The sequence below is a fragment of the Petaurus breviceps genome, unplaced genomic scaffold (assembly GCF_028583685.1).
Source record: "Petaurus breviceps papuanus isolate PSGF00001 unplaced genomic scaffold, PetGlider_PUasm1.0 90731, whole genome shotgun sequence".
NCBI classification, from domain to species: Eukaryota; Metazoa; Chordata; class Mammalia; order Diprotodontia; family Petauridae; genus Petaurus; species Petaurus breviceps.
The window spans coordinates 2,275,505-2,299,468 of NW_027187325.1; the positions used below are offsets into that span (position 1 = coordinate 2,275,505).

At 35.7% G+C, this 23,964-nt stretch overlaps 1 long non-coding RNA gene across 1 annotated transcript in view; it reads right to left on the bottom strand.

The window, feature by feature from the left end:
• Positions 1-23,964, bottom strand: part of LOC138145242 (uncharacterized) — a 107,522-nt gene that overhangs the window by 583 nt on the left and 82,975 nt on the right. The gene's annotated exons all lie outside the window — the stretch shown is intronic.

Here is a 23,964-nt window from a genome sequence, read left to right on the forward strand (position 1 = left end):
CAGAAAACAACAAAATCAAAGCCTTTAAATCAAAAGCATCCAAGAAATGTATGACTTGGTCTGAGGCCATGGAAGATCTCCAAGAGGACTTTGAAAATCAAGTAAGAGAAGTAGAGAAAAAAATTGGAAGAAAAATGAGAAGAATGCTATAAAAAGCAGATTTGAACAAATGGAAAAGGAGATACAAAAGGTAATTGAAGAAAATAATTCCTTAAAAATTAGAATAAAGCAAATGGAAGCTAATAACTCTATGAAAAATAAAAAAAATAAAACAAAGCCAAAAGAATGAAAAAAAAATAGAAGACAATGTGGAATATCTCACTGGAAAAAAACAACTGACCTAGAAAAGAGATCGAGAAGAGGTAATTGAAAAACTATTGGACTACCTGAAAACTGTGATCAAGAAAAAGAACCTAGACATCATATCTCAAAAGATTATCAGGGAACACTTTCCTGATATTCTAGAACCAGAGGGTAAAATAAAAATTGAAAGAATCCACCTATGCCCTCCTGGAAGAGATCACATAAGGAAAAATTCTAGGAATATTATAGCCAAATTCCAGAGTTTCCAGGGCAAGGAGAAACTATTGTAAGCAACCTGAAAGAAAAAAAAATCAAGTATTTTGGAAACACAATTAGGATAGCAAAAGGTTTAGCAGCTTCTTTGTTAAGTAATTGGAGGACTTGGATTATGAAATATTCCAGAGATCAAAGGAATTTGGATTAAAAAACCAAGAGTCACATACTGAGCAAAACTGAGTATAATCCTTCAGGGGAAAAATAAATATTCAGTGAAATAGAGGACTTTCATGAATTCTTTTTTTTCTTTTTGGAGGGCAATTGGGGTTAAGCGACTTGCCCAAAATCACATGGGTAGTAAGTGTGTCAAGTGTCTCAGGCCAGATTTGAACTCAGGTCCTCCTATTCACTAGTCACCTCATAAAGAATGACTTCTTTTTTTAATTTTTTTTTCTTTCAAGCATTCTTGATGAAAAGACCAGAACTGAATAGAAAATTTCACTTTTAAATGCAAGAAGCAAGAGAAGCATGAAAAGGGAATCAGGAAAGAGAAAAAACAATAAGGGACTTACTAAAGTTGAACAGTTTCTATTCCTACATAGAAAAATGATATTTGTAACGCATGAGACCTTTTTCCTCAGAATTAGGCTAGTTAAAGGGGATGCATAAATACATGCATACACACACACAGAGAAGGAGAGAGTATGTAGGGAGAGTTGAATATAAAGGGATGATATCTGAAAAATAAAAATGTGTTGAGAGAGCAATGTACTAGAAAAGGAGAAGGGGAGATGTAGAAGGGGGTAAATTATCTCACATGAAAGATGTTTTTTTCAATATTTTTATATTGGATGGAAAGAGGGAGGAGGTGAGAGGGAATGAATGAACCTTACTCTCATTGGATTAGACTTAAGGAGTGAATAACATACACACACAATTAGGTATAGAAATCTGACTTACCCTAAGGGAAAACAGGGAGAAGAGGATAAGAGAGGGGGATGATAGAAGGCAGGGCAAATTGGGGAAAAGTGTAATCAGAAGAAAAAATTTCAGGAGGACAGGCTCAAAGGAGAAAATCAAATAATTGGGGGGTGGTACAGGATGGAGGAAAATATAGTTATTCTATCATAATGTTACTCTTTTGGAAGTGTTTTGTATAACTACACATGTATAACCTATATTGAATTGCTTGCCTTCTCGATGAAGGTGGGTGTGGAAGGAGGGAGACAATTTGGAACTTAAAGTTTTAAAAACGAATGTTAAAATTTGTTTTTACATGCAACTGGAAAATAAGATATACGGGCAATGGGGTGTAGCAATCTATCTTGCCTTATAGGAAAATAGAAGGGAAATGAGATAAGAGAATAGGAGTGATAGAACGGAGGGCATATTGGGGGAAGGGGTAATCAGAATGCATGCTGTCTTGGGGTCTGGGAGGGGTGAGATGGGGAAAAAATTTGGAAATCAATATATTGTGAAAGTAAGTGTTGAGCATTAAAAGTAAACAAATTAGTTAATTTTTTCTTTTAGAGATAGTGATGCATCCTTTATGGGGAGATGGTTATAAGTATAAATATTTGAGACCGTTATTTAGAAAACTCCATGAGCATGAACCACTCTCCCATCTCTAGAGCTAGTAATTTAGAGGCTTGAGTTGAGTTGGCAGTTGGAAATAGTCTCTGTGTCAGGAGTCCCGAGGTGGAAAGAGAGATAAAAACATTGGACTTTCTACAGCTCGGGGAAAAAGCAAATAATCCCAAAGAGCTGCTAGTCTTATTTCACTAGGGTAGGAGTCAGAGGCCAAAATAACATAAAAATTATTTTTACTAATTCTTTTCTCTCTAAGGCGATCTTTCTTTAGTGACAGTACTTGGGACAGTCAGACTGTTTTCTAAAATTATTCTAGTGGTTTGAAGTTACACTAGCAGTGAATAAGTGTATTTGTTTCTTCATAATACACCTAGCATTGAATTTCATGCTTATTTTTTTTCCAATGTGATAATTGTGAGGTGATATTTCAAATGTTTCAATATTCATCTCTATTTTCATTAGTGAGATCAAACTTTTTCAATTTTTTTTTTTTGGTGATTTGTATTTCCTATCTGTAAATTTTCTGTCAATTTCTCCTTCCCATATTATTTAATTTAATTTTCTATTGACTTTTCTTTTCCTCTTCTGGGTAGATTCCTGAGTCTTCTCTATAAGGTGCTATTTATTGAATGATCTTAGTTTGAAGATTAAAGCACAGCTAAATAGTACAAACTATATGTTTTGCAGAGGTCCCTAGCCCAATTTGAGAGAAACCAAATACACTTTGGTCTAAAAACTTTTAAATATTGTGACAGTTTATCACTGAATTGCCACTCATTTTTTCCACTCCTACTGTAGTGTAGATTCTGTGGTATTTTAAATTGTGGACACAAATGTACACAGAGCATGAGCTAAGTGTGGATGCCACTAAGGATGCTTGTACTGGATAGGTGGAAAGTACCTTCTTTATCTCACCATTAAAGATAAGAGAACTGTTACAGGAGACTTGTTAGTGCTTTACTTTCTTCCCTTTAAAATCCTTACAAAAGTTAACTAGTTGAATTGGATTCTCTTCTTGACCTTGGGTAACCAAATTCCTTGTCCTGTAGCAACTCATTAATTTATTTTTAAAAAGAATGTTTTTATTTTATTTTTTCAATTACATATAAAATAATTTTTCTTTATGATTTTTGAATTCCAGACTTTCCCCCTCCCTTCATTTCTCCTTCCTGCTCCTTGAGAAGGCAAGTACTTCAATATAGATTGTACATGTTCAGTCATACAAAGCATATTTTCATTATTTAGTAGACATATTGCAAAAGAGAACACAGAAAAAAACACTCAAGAAAAATAAATTTATAAAAATAAAGTTAAAGAAAGTTTCAGTCTGCATTCAGACTCCATCAGTTCTTTCTCTGAAGGTGGATAGCATTTTTTTATCATAAGTACCTCAGAATTATTTTGGATTACTGTATTGCTGAGAATAGCTAAGTCATTCATAGTTGGTCATCATTACATTACTGTTACTGTGTACAATGATCTGTTCGGTTTACTTTGCATAAGCGTGTATAAGTCTTCCCAAGGTTTTTTCTTTTCTGAAACATTCCTTATTTTTTTTTATTTCTTCTTATTCCATTCCTTATTGCACAATAGTATTCCATTATAATCATATACCACAACTTGTTTGCCCATTCCTCAACTGATGGGCATTCCTTCAATTTCCAATTTGACACCGCAAAAAGAGCTACTATAAATTTCTTTGTACATGTAAGACCTCTTCTTTTTTGTCTAATCTCTTTGGGATCCAGACCTAATAGTATTATTCTAGGTCAAAGGGGATACATTGTTTTATAGTCCTTTGCAAATAATTTCAAGTTGCTCTCCAAAATGGTTGGATCAGTTTATAATTCCACCAAGAGTGCATTAGTGTCCTAATTTTTCAATATCCCTGCCAACATTTATTGTCTTCCTTTTTGGTCATATCATCTATTCTGATATATGACCCCCTTATTTCTAATCCTCATATATGAATTATTACTATCATCTTGCCTTTCTTCATTTGTGTGCTATTGAACATCAGAGAAGGAAGTACCACAATGATATTAATGGGATCCATTAAATTTTTTCCCTCACTACTACACACCAATACTTTTATTCTTCATATTCTTTGTCAACTATATCTTGCTCCCCTTGGGGCTGCTCCACAAAATAGACTTTTCCAGAATTTATCCTTTCCTCTTAAGCATCTTCAACTGGGACCACCTCCCTCCCTTTCATTAGAAAACTTCCTCTTATACTTCATTGAAATAAAAAAAAAGAGGGGGTGGAGCTAAGATGGCAGATTAAAAGCAGGAACTTGACTGATCTCCCACTAGAATCACCTCTAATACCTGTAAAATATGACTCTAAATAAACTTTAAAGCTACAGAACCCACAGAGTGACAGAGAGAAACGAATCTCCCGCTGAAGGAAGCCTGGCAGCCCATAGGAAGGGTCTATTACACCAAGTTGAGCAGAGCCCAGTCATGCATGAGCTGCCCAGGCCTGGACCTGAGGTCACCCCAACCAGTGGCCCAGACTGTCTGGAGCTAATTACAGAGAGTAAATCACCAGCAGCTGTGGCAGTTTCCAGACTTCTCAAACCATAAACACCAAAGAGAAAGTAAAAGGTCAGTGGGGAACTGTGATGGAACTGGGTGATGGAGGAGCACAGTCTGCAGCTGCCCCCAAGGTGAGAGGTGGTGGAGGTTCAGTGGCTGCAGCTGCTACTGCATGGCTGCCTCTAGAGCTCCTGGGCTGTAGATCATAAGGGTACCAAGAGACCATACAGAGTGTAATTGCTCTTGCATTGACATGCTTGGATCTGGATTGCAGTCTTAGGTTGTGTTCCTGGAATGAAGAATGCCAGTGGGCCAGAACTTATAGGGGCTATAGAGAGGGTGCCCCTCTTCATAACTCTGTCAACTGTGAAAACTCCAGCCATTTGGGACATCGCTCTCTTCACTCTGAAAGCAGAGTCCTACTATGGCAAAGAGCTCAAAAGTCAAATAATTGGCTGGCAAGATGAGCAAGCAGAGGAAGCAATATCGGACAATAGAAACCTTTTTTGGGGGACAAAAAGGAGCAAAATGTGAAACCAGAATAAGTCAATGAAGTCAAAACTCCCACATCAAAAGCTTCCAAGAAAAAAATGAATTCGTTAGAGGTCATGGAGGAGCTCAAGAAGGATTTTGAAAATAAAGAAATAGGAGTGCAGAAAAAAATGGGGAGAGAACTGAGAATGATTCAAGAAAATCAGGAAAAGCAAGTCACCAGCCTGCTAAAGGAGACCCCCCCAAAAAAATACTGAAAAAATAACACCTTAAAAAATAGACTAACTCAAATGGCAAAAGAGGTCCAAAATGCCAATGAGAAGAATGCCTTAAAAAGCCGAATTGAGCAGATGGAAAATCAATTTCAAAAGCTCACTGAAGAGAATAATTCTTTCAAAATTAGTTTGAAGTAAATGGAAAGCAATAACTTCAAGAGAAATTAAGACAGTATAAAACAGATCCAAACAAATGGAAAAATAGAAGTCAATGTGACTTATCTCATTGGAAAAACCACTGACCTGGAAAATAGATCCATATATCCAAATAATTTAAAAATTATTGGACTACCTGAAAGCCATGATACAAAAAAAGATCCTAGAAATAATCTTTCAATAAATTCTCAAGAAAAATTACCCTGATATTCTAGAACCAGAGGGAAAAATAGAAATTGAAAGAATTCACCAATTACCTCTTCAAAAAAAAATCCCCAAAAGAAAACTCCTAGGAATATCATATCCAAATTCCAGAGTTCCCAGGTCAAGGACAAACTATTACAAGCTTTCAGGAAGAAACAATTTGAGTATTGTGGAAACACAATGAGGATAGCACAAGATCTAGCACCTTCTACATTAAGGGATCAGAGGGCTTGTAATATGATATTTCAGAGGGCAAAGTAGCTAGGATTAAAACCAAGAATCACCTACCCAGCAAAACTGAGTATAATACTTCAGGGGAAAATATGGTCATTCAATGAAATAGAGGACTTTCAAGTATTATTGATGAAAAACCAGAGCCGAACAGAAAATTTGACATTCAAATACAAGAAGCAAGAGAAGCATGAGAAGGTAAACAGGGAAAAGAAATCACAAGGAACTTATTAAAGTTGAACTATTTACATTCCTACATGGAAAAATTATAATTGTAACTCATGAGTCTTTTCTCAGTATCAGGATAGTTGAAGGGAATATATATGTATGTATATATATACATACATATCATATATGTATACATACATATATATGTATGTGTAGGAGGGTGTATGTGTGTATAAATTCATATATGAGTGTGTGTATATGTGTGTACATGTATACATAGACAGAGGGCGCAGGTTGAGTTGAATAGGATGGGATGATATCTAAAAAAAACCAAGAGATATGAGAAGAATATATTGGAAGAAGGAAAAGGGGAGAGATAGAATAGGGCAAATTATCTCATTTAAAAGAGGCAAGAGAAAACTGTTACAATGGAGAGGAAGAGCAGGAAGGGGAAAGGGAATGGGTCAACCTTACTCTCATTGAATTTGGCTTAAGGAGGGAATAACATACACACTCATTTGTGTATCTTACCCTACAGGAAAGTAGGGGGGAAGGGGTTAAAATGTTGCAGGATAGAAGGGAGGGCAGATTGTGGGAGAGGGTAGTTATAAGTAAACACTTTTGAAAAGGGACACGATTAAAGGAGAAAATAGAGTAAGTGGGGAATGGGATAGTATGGAGGGAAATATAGTTAGTCTTTCACAGTATAACTACTATGGAAATGTTTTGCATAACTACACAGGTACAACCTATTTTGAATTGCTTATCTTCCCATGGGTGTGGGTGAGGAGGGAAGAAGGGAATCTAGAAATCAAAGTTTTAAAAACAAATGTTAAAAAAAAATTGTTTTTTGCATGGAACTGGGAAATAAGATATTCAGGCACTGGGGCATAGAAATCAATCTTGCCCCACTAGAAAGTTAGAGGAGGAATGGGGGAGGATAGAAGAAAGAGCAGATTGGGGGAAGCGGTATTCAATAGGCTCGCTATCTTGGGGTGGGGGTAGCATAAACACGGGGAGAAAATTTGGAACTCAAATCTTGTGGAAATTAATGTTGAAAATTAAAAATAAATTAAAAGCATGGGAGCAAAAAAAAATAATAATACCAGAAGCTATGAGCTTTCTCTCTTCACTAATTTCACATTTCAAATCACATGTGCAATATTCTTTATTCTCTCCTTTTCTACACTCTTAGGACATACTGATTCCCCTCTCCTAATGAAAGACATCCTCTTGTGTCCTTGATTCCATCTCCTCATGTTTCCTCCAGGGTTTTTCCCATCTAATTATGTCTCTCTCCCTCAGTTTCAGTCTCTGCATATCTGTTAGCTCCTTCCCTGATGCCTAAAAGAATGCCTGGATCTTCCCATCCTTAAAAAATGTTTACTTTTCCCTCAAGCTACCATTCCTCTATTTCATAGCTAAACTTCTAGGAAAACTCTTTGTACTTGTTGCCTATACTTTTACTCTTCTGAGTCATTTCTTATATCTTGGCCCACTGGCTCCTATCTTCCCTTTTTTCTTGAAATTACTTTCTCTGAGGACATCAATGATCTCATTATTTATATATCCAATGGCCTTTTCTCAGTTTTCTTCCCTCTTGACTTGTCTGTAGCTTTTTCCACTGTTGAACCTCCCCCCCCCCTTTGATTAATCTTTTCTTCATGAATTTTTAATTCCACTCTTTTATCATGATTTCCTTTATACTTGCTGAGTTGTTTTTGCATTTTCATTATCCATATCCTACCTTCTGTAAGTTGGTGCGACCCAGGGCTTTGTACCAAGTCATCTTTCTCTGTTCTATACAATTTAATGATGTCATACTCTCCCATGGATTCAACTATCAAATCTAAGCAGACAACTTCATAATCTGCATACACATGCCTCACCTTCCTCCTGAGCTCCAGGACTGTTCCTCCAATTGCTCATTTGATATCTTCTTCTGGATATTCCACAGGTATCTCAACCTCAGCATGCACAAACTTAGGATCTTTGCCTGTAATCCTACCCTACTCTCTAATTTTCTTATTTCTGTTGACAATACCACCATTTTTCCAGGCACCTATTTTGAAAATCAATCTTATTTTCAACTCTGCATTTTTGCTTCCCTTTAACCTCCCCCATATCAAATCAAATACTGTTGCCAATTACAGTTATCCCTTCCACATCATGGGTATTAGGGGTGTGGCACCCTGCAATCTGGAAAATTCATGTACAATTTTTTTCGCCCTTCCCTTTTACCAGAGAAGAAATCTGAATTTTTTTCTTTTTCTTTCATGGGATGTTTACAGTAATCTATTATAAAATTTGGGTTGATATTATATAATACTATACATATATTTTATATATTTTCTAATTTCTATATTTTTTCTTTGTTGTCTGCTGGCCTTTGCATGTCATCTGTGGCTTCTACAAAGCTCTCCCCAAATTCTTATTTTATTTCTTATGCCAACCCATGATATTTCAAAATAGGGAAAGTCACAAACTGGTAGGGATAACTGTGCTGTGAAATCCTTTTTCATAGTTTTCATATCCATCCTCTTCTGTGTAATCACCCTCTTATAGACCTTCCTTTTATACACTATTCTAGATTTCTGATTTTTCTCTCTGTATTCACCAATCCAACTTTCATAAAGTACTAAGCTGATATTCCAAAAGCACAGATGTAGCCATTTACTCTTCTGCTAAAAACAAAAACAAAAGCAAAGCTACCCATTACCTACACACATAATGTAGATGGATACACCAGAGACTTATAGCTTTCAGCACTGTTCCCCTATGACTAGCTTGGTCTAAGTTAAGAGCAAGAAATATTTTTGGACTTATTGTGTTTGAACACATCTCTTTCAGACTGTTGGCTACTGAACAACTTTGAAGCACTTTGGAACCTTACTGTGGGGTAATGACTTTGAAAGCAGCATGTAGTGAAAAGAATATTGCACTTGGAATCAGAAGGTTTAGGTTCATGTCCTGATTCTGTCCCTTAGTAGCTGATTCACTTAACACATTTCTTAAACTCTAGGTTTTTCATATGTAAAATGAGAATGACATGATGATGATGATGTTTTTACCCCTTAATTCACAGGGTTGTTGCAATAAAAGCATTTGTAAGCTATAAAGTAGAATATCAATATATAGAATTTATATCAGGATAATAGAATTTAGAAGCAGATAGGCCCCTAGCAATCACATTTTCCATATTTTCTTCTTACATAAGGAAATGAGGCCTAGAGAGAGGAAATCACTAGCCCATAATAATATGGGTTACCTTGTTAGCAGAGCTAGGATTCAAAGTCACGTGCTTTGACTACAAATTCAGTATTCTGTCTATTGTGGAATGATGTGTATATTAATTGGTACTTGGGCAATTATCATTATCATTATTGAAATTCCTATTAATAATAATGATAAGATAGTAATTACCCATTTTTTCCTTTAAAAGAAAACCTACATTTGGGTCATTCCTAAATTCTCAAAGGCAAGGACCTGGCTCAAAGAAATAACTGGGACTTCTTTCCCCTTCAGAAAGTCAGACCTGGGAAATGTAGATCAGTGTCTTGTAAAACATCAAGCATGCTCATATCACTTCAAAAGAATATCTAAAAAAAGGAAAAAGCAGGAGGAAAACCTAGGCTCACTTTCTTTGCTAAATTAGTACTTTGAGTAACAGAAATCAAGTTGAAAGTATTACAGCGTGGGTTGCCCCCAGCATTCACCTGTCATTTCTATTCCCCAGTCAGTCAAAGCAATATCTGTAAATCTCCACCTGATGTTACCTACCTGCCCATTCTCCTTAGGGGCTTGTTGGGACACTGAGGCAAGATGAAAACAGAAGCATCTTATCAGAGGAGATGAAAGGGCTGGGACATCTATGGCACCCTTGGGTCTGGAGCTCTGGTTCACACACACAGCACAGTCAGCTGGACAAACATATCAGAATTGAGTCGACATTTACTGGGAGTTATTAAACTCCTAAAGTCCCAGATGACAGATTGTAGGGGAATGCATCACAAGGGCCATATTTAGGAGAAGAGAAGCATCTCTGCAGAATCATGTGGAATTATTTATCTTCTCCACTGTTCCATCAGCTCTAGTAGTGAAAAATGGATAAGAGAAGGGAGTTGGACATCTACTGTCTCTTGGTGCCTGACTTAATCTTGCTCCCTATTAATCAGTAATTAATAATCCTCTTTTATAGTGCATGCACAGAAAGAATCGATCCCTTAATTATAGTCTTGATGAGCACTGTTGTTGCATGCAAAATGTCTTCTGCTGAGACTTAGAATGAGCATGAGGTAACCTGGAGCCTGGATGTTTCCCACAGAGATCTTGACTCAAATATGCCTTTTAACTGAGTTAAAGAGAAGTCTAACACAGAAGCACAGAACAGTGAATTTCACATTTTTAATGGAGCATCAACCTACCTGCCTGGGGGGCTGACCTCTCCAGTCCAAAGCACCATTTAGAGAATACAAGCTCAAGTGTTCAACGACTGGCAGAATTTATGATCACTTACATCAGTATTTTATTTTTCCATCAATGTGAGGCAGTCACGATAGTACTTCTATTTGGTTGGATGAGTGAGGTGTTAGTCACATGGCATTTTTGTATAGCTTTCATTTTCATTCTCAAATTTGTTATGTGGGGTTTTGAGTGTCATCAATCAAAGCAGGGTAAGAAGAAAAATCCACCTTTCTGGCTTAGCACTTTCTGGATGGAAAATGTGGGCCCCAAACATTTTTCCCTCTGATTGCAAAGATGAGGATGTTTGCTGGTTGGGGTGATTTCTGAATTAAGTTTTGAAATATGGAAAATGTGGGGATGCTATAGCTGCAAACCAGGGTATTAAATGAAGATGACATACCATGGCTTATGTGTATAGTAAATGTGACTAATATAAAAGCTAAAGGCAGAAGAATGGAATGTATTGAATATAATCCTAAAGAGGATTAGTTTACTGTGGGAGGTTTAAGTTCTTTTTACTTATACATTTGGAATCATTTCAGAGGTAGAATAGAAAGAAGACTGACCTCACAATCTGAAGATTGGGTTCCAATGTTTCCTTGGCCAATAATGACTGAGTGACCTTTGAAATGTAATTAGCCATGACTAGTAATTTTACATAGGGCAATTAGGTCATGTAATGAATAGAGTGTCAGATCTAGAGTCAGGAAGATTCCTCTTCCTGTGTTCAAGTCACTTAACCTTGTTTACCTCAGTTTCCACATCTGTAAAATGACCGGGAGAAGGAAATTGCAAATTGTTTCAGTATCTTTACCAAAAAAAAAAACCTAAATGGAGTCACAAAAGTTGGACATAATTGAAATAATTGAACAATGACAGATAACAATAGCAAAAAAAAATTTACATATGAAGAAACTGAGCTCCAAAGAGGTCATTTGACCAAGGACAAACTTTGCTGACAAGGAATCTTTAGCACTATATTTTTATTGCACAAGATTAAATAATTTGTTTTTATAACCATCAAACAATAAGAATAGTGTGATACTTAAGTCTCCATATTATTTAGTATAGATAATATAAGAGATCAAGCTCACAATTAGCAAAGAAATAATGAACAATAACAGGCACAAATGGATGAAGAATGCCTATCATCCATATAGAGGTGAATGACTTTGTCTATTGAATAATATATAAGTATTTATATCTCAGATATACCCTGAAAAAGGATATTTTGGACTGCATTTACAAAGTCACATAATGATTTCTATGACCATGAGCTGCTTACAAACTCCTATCCTTTTAAATATCACCATTCTTCTGATATTAAAAATGAACTGCCAATCTACATCAATGAAGGGAGTCCCTACTTCAGAATTTCATCACACTAATGAAATCTGAGTATCAAGTCAAATTTCTTATGAATGTTAAATGAATGTAATGAGAAAACACCAAAATCTTTGAAGAATCTTAAGTGTAGATGACCCAAAGTGCCCTGGAGAGGTGCATAGGCCATAACACGTTACAAATGATTTAAAAAGTGATGTAAAAGGTAATCATCCATCAATGTCTGATCAGAAAAGGAGGTGGGCTGACCATGTAGGAAGAATAAGGAATAATAGGAGCAAATCCTTAATGATGAACTTCAAAAATTCAAAGAAATCTTAAAGGAGAATGTTAGAGCAAAATTGCCCTGATGATATTTTTCATTTATTGAAGAACTAAAGTATTCTGGTGCCCAACATGGTATGATGGAGGGTGAGGGCTTGTGGTTGCCAGAAGAAAGTCTTAATCTTCAAGAAGCTTATATCTGATTAGCAAGATAATTGATAAACATAGAAATTGCTAGACAATGATTCCATTAATTACTGTATATAAGTAGATGATATTATGCAGATAGCATATTATAGGAATCCATTAAGGGGAATTGTTGACACGAGTAGTCACAGAAAGGTTCTAGGAAGAGGTGGGATTTTAATACCATCTGACTCCCAAGGAAATTATTGTCCTCAAGCTATACTTGAGTGATTATATGTATCCATTTTTGTCCCCAAATTTCAAATGGCTAGTCCATGGTCTGAATCTAAAAAGGAGGAAGAGAAGGAAGAGCTGCTGCTATTCCTGGACATTCAATATCCCCAACTGTGGTGAGTTGATATCATGCTGTAATTTATGGACCTCTTCTGTAATTTAAATTGTACTTTCCCACTCTGCTCAGGTCATTTCAAATCCTCCAGATAAATATGTACATTTCTATGGTAAATTATTGTTGAATTCCTACTGACTTCATAGCCTTTCCATGGTGGGGTCATAAAATGATAGAATTTGGTGAATAATTTGGAAGAAAAAGATATATTACAGCACAATGACATATATTATTCCTTTCTAAAATTTACTGTCAAGATTATTTGAATTCCCCCAAAGAGATAAATGATTGTATACCATACATGCAACTCACAGTTACTTAAATTATAGAAAGGAAGCAACATTAATATAAATGCAAGTTCAATGTAATACAAAGAACAGTAGATTGGGATCTGGGAGACCTGACTTCTATCCTAATTGTCCTGTCTAACTGTGCAAACTTGGACAAATAATTTCTCTTTTTGGCCATGTGTTTTCTCCAATGTAAAAGGAAGAGAATTAATTAGAAAATTTCTAAACTCTCAACCAGCCCTTCTTTGTGAATTATAGTTGATTTGCCTTAAGATTCCCTCTTTCACATTAGGTTCAAAGGGAACATAACGTTGGAGACAGAATTGGAAGGACACTTTATAGGAAGAGTTGGAGGATTGGGAGGTTGTTCAGATACAATCCTCAGATTCTTCTGCAAAGAATCCATGTTGTCTCTAGGTCTTACTGAATGAGTATTCTCTAGCTTTGGCTTCTCTTCAGATTTAATCCACAGTGACTGGCACATAGTATGTGTTTAATAATTGTTTAGTGATAATTGATTGGTTTTTGAGCTAATGTCTTCCTCCTTTATTAAATTCTATTTCAAACTTTACTGGCATAAAATGCTATACCTTTCTGATTTACTTCATCCCTGAGCCTCCTAGGTTCCTTGGCTCAGAAAGATTTGCTGCTAATCCCATATTACTTTTTTCTCTACTTTTTGTGCCTCCTCAAAGGTTTTGGCATACAATTCTAGCACCTGCTCCTTCTTTTCCTTTTTGGCCATACACTCTAGAACACAGAAATATGTTGTTCATACAAGTGGAAAGAGAAATATAGAAAAATAAAAAGAATACAACTGTAGAAAATCAAAGGTATATGTAAAAGGGTCTATCCATCATAGCCTAAATTGTGTCCAAGCTGGATGCCTGATATAATCTATAGTTAAAATTTTCAGTCCTTTCATATTCTATTATCTGCCTAGCATGAAATTTATACCAAAAGTGTACTTTTTCATCTTGTCCCAAACAAAAATGGAAGCTTTTCCTAATTGATTCTATTATACTGGTCTTTCCCTTCTCCAATATTTCTTTTCCACAGTTTCCAAAATAATATTCCTAAATCAGAGGTCTAACTTGTCACTCCTGTTATCAGAGACCATCAGCAGATCCCCTTTCCCTCCAGTATAAAATACAGTCTCTACCCAAATACTTAAGGCCCTCCAGTATTTCTCTATGACCTCCCCCTACTCCCAGGTTTACTCATACTATAAACCATTATACACTCTACATTCTAGTCAAACTGAGCTACTTTTCTGTTCCCCATACTTAACACAATGTTTTCCACTTCTGTGTATTCACATAATCATTCCCAATGATTGGATTGCTCTTCCTTTTCATTCTCAACTTTAAAATTCCTAGTCTTCAATTGAGGAATGGCTGAAGAATTTGTGGTATATGATTGTGATGGAAAGCTATTGTACTATAAGAAATGGTGAGGTCAATGATTTAAAAAAAAACATGGAAAGACTTTCACTAATAAGTTCATTTGACTATTATAAATACCCACATTAAGCATAAAGGATACATGGAGAAAGATGCTATCTGCATCCAGAGAAAGAACTAAGTAGAAGTATGTATAGAAAAATTTTACATACATATACCTATTTTGTGTCTAATTATAGCCATTTCTAGGGTGGGTAGTATGATGTTATATGGTAATTTTGTTTTATATCTGAAAGGAATAGCAAATTGTACATTGTCTGTATGCTGTTTCATGTGCAATCATCTTTTTATTGTATATATTACAGAAATGATTGTTTTATTCAATGAGTTAAAAATAAAATTTAATAAAGAAAAAAAATCCTAGTCTTCCTTTAATGTTTAGCTGAGATGGCCTGGCATAACTTCATGGATCTTCCTCAGATGGAGACACTGTCTCCTTTCCCTACTCAGATACTCTCAGAGTCATTGTTTGATTTCTGTTAATTCCTGTCATTACCTACTTTACATTACAGCAATCCATGTTTATGTTAGAATGTTAGTCCTTGTGAACAGGGACTGTTCAATATTTCTTATATGCTCATTACTTAAGTGCACATAATAGGTGTTTAATACTTATTTGTGGATTTTTGTATGGAGCTGGTACTCCTTTGTAAGAACACCATGCACTGACTTGTAAATTTTCCTAAATTTTCCTTCTCCAGAGGGAAGTCAATCATCTCTTCCACAATATCAGGCTCATTATTCTTCCACCTTTGGGTCATTTGCATGCTTTTTGGCATTCTATCTATCTTCCTACACAATCCCCAGAATCATGAGACATTTCCTTTTCCCTAGTCCAAAGTGGGGGGGGGATATATATATATATATATATATATATATATATATATATATATCCTATACTACTCAAAATTTTCTTATCACACAAAGAACAAAAGACTACAATTCAACATTGAATTCATAGAAGAAAATCTCTTTTGTGATCCCTGTTATGATCAGCATCTGCTAAATGATCCCTTTTAAATTCCTTATCTAATTCCATAAGGAAGGAGAGGAGTTGTTGAAAAATCAAATAAAATCTGGATTGACAAATATAAAGAGGGATAACAGATTTGAATTCCACTCTTCTTAGAATATTTTCATTTCCCCAGCATATGCATAGTGATTTGGGGGATATTAATAATAATATATCCATTTTAGCAACAGCAGCAATTAATTTGGAACATGAATAGATTTCTAGAAAAAATTATCTTGTAGATTAGTTTAAAATATCGTGTTAGGAAAAATATATTTTAATATTGATTTAAAAGCATGTTTTTTTAAAAAAATTCTTTTGACAATCATCAGTTGTATAAAAGAGTTGGGCAGAAGTAAGATCTCTTCCTGACATTTCCTCCTCCTGATCTTACTCCCTGGCACAAAAACCTTTTGCCTGATACCATGTATCTTAAAAACTGAATTTCTTTATTTTTGGTTAGGTTCCTTCAGGAGAAAAAGTATGTGCTAATACATACACATTAGGTGGAAATATATTGATGGGATATATAGGAATTATGTGCTTCTAGTCTGGATAGAGTGTTACCTAACAAGGACTGATAAAAATGCATTTTCTTAGAATCTTTTAATTTTAATCAAAATTATGTTTGACTAAAAATAAGTGGAGAAAGTAAAAACTGTATATGTATATCCACCAGTCTAGAGAACATAAAGTTTAACTCTCAAGAAGGACAATAATGGCAGTAGAGATAGCCAGAAATTCACAGAAGAAAAATCCCCAAAAGAAAAATAATAATAAACCCCTATCATTAGATATCATTACAGAAATGCACAAATTAGAGATAAAAAGAAAGTGAACTAGAGATGTGAACATGAAGAAAGTTTGACTTCAGGGTTACCACTGAGACATAGTAGGGTGAGCCCCATTATAAGACTATGGCTTTGAAAGAATATACTACATTCTAAAGAAACAGGAAATATAAATGAGACAGAGTAGCATTGTACATTAGGAAGATATACTTGTGTACATAAATCCAGGAATTAAAAAGAAGAATCATAATAGTGAGCATTTGGGTGGAGGTCAATAAAAACAAACATAGAAATGATGTTGTCTTTGGAGTATACTACATATTACTGGGAAAGAAAGAAGAAATAGATGACAAAATGTGAAACATAATAACTCTGCTGTGGAAACATGATATGGTAGTTATGGGAAGTTTCAACTATCAGACCTCTGTTGGAATTCTTTCCCTATATCAGGGAAGCTAATAATTTCTTGACTTCATTAATATTTCATCCTTCAAAAAGTTAAGGAATGAATAAGGCCATTTTTATTGTGGATTTGTGTTTCCCAAAAAAGGAGAACCTGGTTTCTAGGGAGCAAATGATAGGATTCTTGGGAAGGTGGTAATTAATCCATTTTAAAGTGCAACAGAATATAGGAAAAGGTAGCATAGTTTAATTCCCAATCCAAATTTTGGCAGAGTAGATTTCCCAATCACTAAAATTCTATAAGGGAAGTCAGTCAATGTGGGATAGGAAATTCTCAAGAATGGATTTCTGAATACACAAAAAAATAATTCTGAAAAGGAATTTTTTTGAGGCAATTAGGGTTGTGACTTGCCCAAAGTCATATGGCTAGTAAGTATCTGAGACTGAATTTGAAATCAGTTTATCCTGATTCCAGGGCCCATACTCTCTCTTCTGTACCACCTAGAAGCCCCTATGATAAAGATTAAGAAAAGGAATAATCAGGGGTGGCCAGGTAGCACAGCGAGTAAGAGAACCGGCTCCAGTGTCAGGATGACCTGGGGATCGAATCCAGGCTCAGACACTTAGCACCCACTCAGAAACACCTGGCCGTGTAACCTTGAGCAAGTTACTTAACCCCAATTGCTTAGGGGTGACCAGCTGGCTCAGCAAGTAAGAGCACTGGCTCCAGTGTCGGATGACCTGGATCAAATCCAGGCTCAGATACTTAGCACCACACCCAGAAATAATAACTGGCCATGTAACCTTGAGCAAGTTACTTAACCCCAATTGCTTTAAAAAAAAAAAAAGGAATAATCTAAAATGATGAATCTGGAAGCAAAAGGAATTCATCAACTAGCTTAAATTAAAAAAAAAAAAGAAATGTATAGGAAAAAGGAAGTAGGTCAAGTAATAGAGAACAAATGCAAAAGTATGGCATAATCTTTAATAAATGTTAAATGTAATACAATTCAAGGTGAGGCTTCCTAGGAAAGCTAAGGATAATAATTTTGGGATTTTTAAAGCTGTATGATTACTATTAACAGTAATAGTAACAATAGTTATCATTTATATGGTACCTCTCCCTAGTTTGCAAAATTCTTTACAGAAATCTCATTTTATCCTCTCAACAATTTTGGGAGTTAGGTGCTGTGATTATCCATACATCACAGACGAGTAAAGTGAAGTAAACTGAGGCTTGCTTTTGCTATAGTTATTTACATTTGACTTCACCATGGTCATCAAGCTAATAGCTGTCCAAAGCTGACTTTGGATTCAAGTCATCCTGACTCCAAGCCCAGCAGTCTGGCCACCTATTCTGACACACCTATTTTGCCTATATTGAGGAAAGGGGGAAAGAGCAAATAATGGCTCAGAGGAATGAAACATAACAATTTTTAATGGATAACAGAAAGGAAGCACAATAGTTCAGTTTTTACTTTATTTTTCTAGTGAACAGCAGGATTTTTTGAACTGCAAAGAATAGAACAATCAAATTACCAGTTGATACTCAATATATATATAGTGACATAGTAAGGGACCATTAATGTCATTTCAATAAGATGAAATCATTTGGTGCAGATATAGTACATCTTCCAACATCTACTGATATAAATAGTAGATAAAACATTTAAGGTACTGTGAGTGATATTAGAAAATGACAACAACAGAGAGGTACCATTGGATTGGAAAACAATATTCGGATTTCTAAAATAAGACGGTGAATGGATTGTGTCTCAGGCACTTAGAAAAGTGCCTGGCACATAGTGCTTAATAAAATGTTTGCTGACTGACAATTTCTCTTGATGTGTACCATTGGAACATAGAAATAAATATTAGGTTGAATGTGATACAGACAAAGGAGAAAGCCCCAGACAAGTTGATCTAAGAAGTTTGAGAAAGGATATAACTGAGTGGGCCAAGGGGCAAAAAGAGAATGATACATTTATTAATTCACAATAAAGAGTTAAATTGCTATTGGTTTCATACTTCCTTTAGGAAGAATTCAGTGTTTGAAGTAATTTTTCCTTTCTCACTTCTCAGCATTAACTCTGAAGTCAGAGATCTGGGTTTAGTTCTTTCTTCTAATATTTACTTTGTTATCTTGAGCAAGATACTTTACCTCACTTGACCTCAGATTCCTCATCTATAAATTGAACAAGTTAAATTAAATGACTTCTTTGGTGCCTTCAAACTTTAAAACTATAAACCTAGCATTTTGAGTTAGGTATTATCCTTACCACTCATCAGGCATTCAGTCACATTCTCCCTAGTCACATTTCTTCTCTTATTTTTACACTGTTATTTTTAATCTTGTTTTGTTATTTTCCCTTTTATATATGTAAGTCTTGCTTCCCCAAGTAGGCAACAAGCTCAGTGAAAGCACTGAACAAGCAATGTTTAGTGAATACTGATTGATTTCATGGAATTATAGCCTAGTAAAATATGGGATAGAAAGGATCAACTCCCTTATGTTAAATGAGGAAACAGCCTTAGAGAAAGGAAATTACTTGCTCAAGGTCATAATGTGACAGATAATGTGGGGAGTAGGAGGGAAAAGTGCCCTGACTCCCAGTGATATGCATTTTCCATTATATCACATCAATTTGATTTGATTGATTTCTCCTGCACTGGATGGCCTTCACATTTTGTAAAAAGGACCTTTAGTACTTTAATGGGAGTGGGGACAGGACTAAAAACCTCTATAGTTTATTCTAATCTCAACATTTAATGATTCTTTACTTCTAACCCAGACAGGTGAGTACCATGAAGATTTAGGCTCATTAAAAGGGCCAAGAGGGGAGGTATAATGATGCTGAGCGGTCTCTCCCTATTGCTCAATATCACAATATACCAACAGTTCCGTTTATATGTAGGGCTAACCTTACTCTATTAGTCCCACCATTCTATCACCTGTGATTATTACACATTGACTTCTATTCTTAGAGAATCTATGGATTCAGTTCTTAATAAAGAAGGCACCCCATCCCAAACTGCCAGGCCACAGGAGCTGCACTAGAAGCAGCTTATAATAGGCATGTTGAAAGGACCTTTTAATTATCCTCATGTCACATGTGAGAGACAGCACGAGATAGAACTAACCTTGAAGCCAGGAAGACCTGGGTTCAAATCTTGCCTCTGACAGGTACTAGCTGCATGACCCTTGGCAACTCACTTAGCTTCTTTTTTTAAAGGTTATTAATTTTTAGTTTTCTATATTCACTTCCACAAGTTTTAAATTTTCTCCCACTCCCTCCACAAGTCGGCATGCAATCTGATATAGTCTCTACCTATACATTCCTATGAAATATATTTTCACATTAGTCATGTTATGTAGAAGAATTAGAATGAATGGGAGGAACCATAGGAAACAAAAAAAACAGAAAAGAAAAGAAAATGGTTTATTTCATTCAGCATTCAGACTTTGTAGTTCTTTCTCTGGATGTGGATGGCATATTCCATCATTTGTCCTTTGGAGATGTTTTACGATTTTGTATTTCTGAGAAGGGCTAAACCTATCAAAGTTAGTCATCATACACTGTTTGTTACTGTGTACAATGTTCTCCTGGTTCTGCTCACTTTACTCAGCATCAGTTCATATAAGTCTTTCTAGTTTTTCTGAAGTCTGATGTTTATCATTTCTTATAGCACAGGAGTATTCCATTACATTCATATATCACAACCTGTTCAGTCATTCCCCAATTGATGGGCATCCTCTCAAATTCCACTTTTTGACCACAACAAAAAGAGCTGCTATAGATATTTATGTATGTGTTTATCCTTTTCCAATTTTTATGAATTCTTTGGGATATAGCCCTAGAAGTGGTGTTTCTTGGTCAAAGGGTATGCACATTTTTATATTCCTTTGACATAGTTCCAAATTGCTCTCTGAATAGTTGTATCAGGTCACAACTCCACCAACAATTAACTAGTATTCCAACTTTCCCACATCTTCTCCAACATTTATCATTTTCCTATTTTGACATATTAGCCAATCTGATAGATATGAAGTGATACCTCAGAGATGTTTTGATTTGCATCTCTCTAATCAATAGTGATTTAGATAACATTTATATGAATATACATAGCTTTAATTTCTTCCTCTGAGAAATGTCTGTTCATATCCTCCGACTATTTATCAATTGGAGAATGACTTGAATTCTTGTAAATTAAGTCACTTAACTTCTTATTGCTCTAAGCCACTACAGACAATTAGATGAATATAGTGAATAGAGTCCTGAGCCTGAAGTCAAGAAAACAAGGAAACTTGAGTTCAAATCTCACCTTGGTCAAATTAATTAGCCTACGTTTGCCTCAGTTTTCTCAACTGTAAAAGGAGGAGAATAATAGCATGTATCTCCCAGGGTTGTTGTGAAGATTAAATGAAATGATATTTGAAAAGTGCTTAGCCCAGTGCCTGGAAAATAGTGGGTATTTTATAAATGTTAGTGGTTGTTATTAATCTCTAAGGTCTTACGTTGCAGAAAAGGTGCCAATCTGTATTGGTAGGAATTTTGTCACCCAGGACTTCTCTATACCAAGAAATCAAAAGTCTAGTCCCTACCCCAATCACAGCCAGTGAGTGATACTTATGACTCAAGTGATATCCCTAGTTTATATTCCATTCTTTGCTGTCCAGTGTTCTATATTATCCCACAGACCAGCTGGTTCTGCTATCCATGAATGCAGGCAGCAGGTGGGCTTAATCAGCAAAGCTGGTTTCCCCTTTTCCAATTCAAATGGAGTCATGCTTGCTTTTGACAGACCCTGTTGTTGTGGCTGTCTACCTACCAAGTCCAACTGGAATGTACATGTGCCAACTTAGTGCCATCCAGATTTAATTCTATATAAATAATAGACTAAGCCATCTTGAAGTGTGACATTCCCTGCTAATCATAGGAATGGAGCAACAGGCTTTTATAGTCTCATGACAAGTAAAACAAAAACATATTAAGGTGTCATGCACAGCAAAAATTAATGAATGTTTGCTATGTACAGGGAGATTAAGCTACTTGTTGAGGTAATGTGGTTAACGTATGTCATAGTGTTAATTAGACATGGGAAAGACAGGAGAAGAAAGACCTTGGTCCCTGCTTTAGGGAACTTACTCTATAGACTGAGAGAAAAGACAACACACATGAAACAATTAGATGGCATTAGGATCCCTTCCATCCTTTACCAATAAGTATCACACAGTCTTCACAAGTTTGTCATGACTTACTGGGCTGAAAACAAATTTATCATGTGGTAGATGATCTTCAAATGATGAGTCTCTTTGCACTTAGTGGGACGGGTATTTAAATTATATGCACAGGGCTGTTTACTGGGTCTAGGTTAAATAAAATAACACAACCAGCCATTTTGTGTATATAGGCAGCCTGATCTGCTCTTGGTTGCCCGACCTTGATTCTTTAGATCTTGCCTACTTCTTTTCTCTTGGTGGCTGGATCTTCCTGATAACTTTTAGCAACTTAGCAATATAGGTCCTGCTCAGGGATTTCTTCATGATATAGTGGGAAGAGAATTTGCTTTAGAGTGAGGAGAACTGAATTTTTATCCTAGAGCAAACATTGCTACCTATGTGATATTGAGCCAATTGTTTCAAATTTCTGGGCCCCACTGTCTCATTTTCAAAATGTGTGGATTCAATTGCAAGATCTCAAAGGCTGTTCCAGCTACAAATGTCATTATTCCATTATCTCTAATGCCCTCTCTCCCTGGACTATGTATTTAGAGAGCTCAAGAGGGAGTTCTGATTGGTCATCATCTTGGCTTCTGTAAAAACTTACTTCCAGTTGACTCTCATCATACTGCCAGTACTATATCTTTTAGGTAACATTAAGAAGGCAACTTCTTACTAATGCTATCTTCTTCTGTTAGGATAATTAGCTCTTCTTAGGTTTTTTGTTTTACTATGTGAGCCTTCAGGAAACCAGACTTACCACTATGTGCAATGAGACCTCAGAATATATTTATATTTTCTAAATTAAATTAAATGTATTTTTTCTTAGATTTTAAGTTCCAAGCTGTCTTTCTTGTTCCTGTCCTCCCCACCCCACACTACAGAAGCCTACCACTTGACATGTGTAGGTATATGTGTGTAAAATTGTGTGTGTGTAAACATATGTGTAGTGATGTGTTTTAGGTGTGAGTGTATAGGGGTGTGTGTAGGGGTATGTGAGCATATAGGGGGGTGTTTGTAGGAGTGTGTGTATGTATATGTGTGTATGTGTGTGTATATGTATGAATATATATGAAACCATATGCATACTTGTATTTATCAGTTCTTTCTCTGGAGGTGGATTGCATCTTCCTTGACAGGTTCTTTGTAGTTGATTTGAATATTTATAATATTCAGAATAGCCTCAGAGTAGAATTTTAATGGAAGAAGAAAACTTATCATTAAGCACTAACTTATATGATAGACACCAAATGTAAAAGCCCAGCTGGGTCTGAAGTAGTCATGAAAAGCTTCGTGGAGGAAATGGAAATTGTTCTAAGTCTTAAATGATAGTGAAATTTAGATCTATGGAAAGAAATCAAGACTTTTAGCACTTAAAGCTCTTCCTAATGCAGCCCACTTCCTGCCCTTCTAATCATTATGCTTTATTTCTCCACATTTGTTTTTGTTGTTCAGTCATTTCAGTGGCATCTGACTTTTCATGAGCTCATTTGTTTGTTGTTTTTTTTTTTTGGCAAAGATGCTAGAGTGATTTTCTCTTTCCTTTTCCAGTTTATCTTACAGCTAAGGAAACTGAGGCAAGTGACTTTCACAGGGTTATTCAACCAGTACATGTATGAGGTTGGATTTGAATTCAGGTCTTTCTGTCTCTAGGCCCTGCACTCTATCCATTGCACCACTTAGCTGCCATTGTTTCCCTACATACCTTATATTATTCAGCGACACTAGCATACTTTAAATTGCTCAAATGTAACACTCCATCTTCTGTTTTCATGTCTTTGCTCTGACTTTTCCTCTTTCTTGGAAAGTTCTGCCTTTTTCTTTCCTAGTTTGGCGATTAGATGGTACAGTACATAGATCTCTGGGTTTAGAATCAAAGAAGATTAGAGGGGTGGAGACAAGATGGTGTAGTAAAAGCAGGAGCATGCTTCAGCTCCTGCTCCAACCACCTCCAATACTGGTAAAAAAAGAATGACTCTAAACACATTTTAGAGCTACAGAAC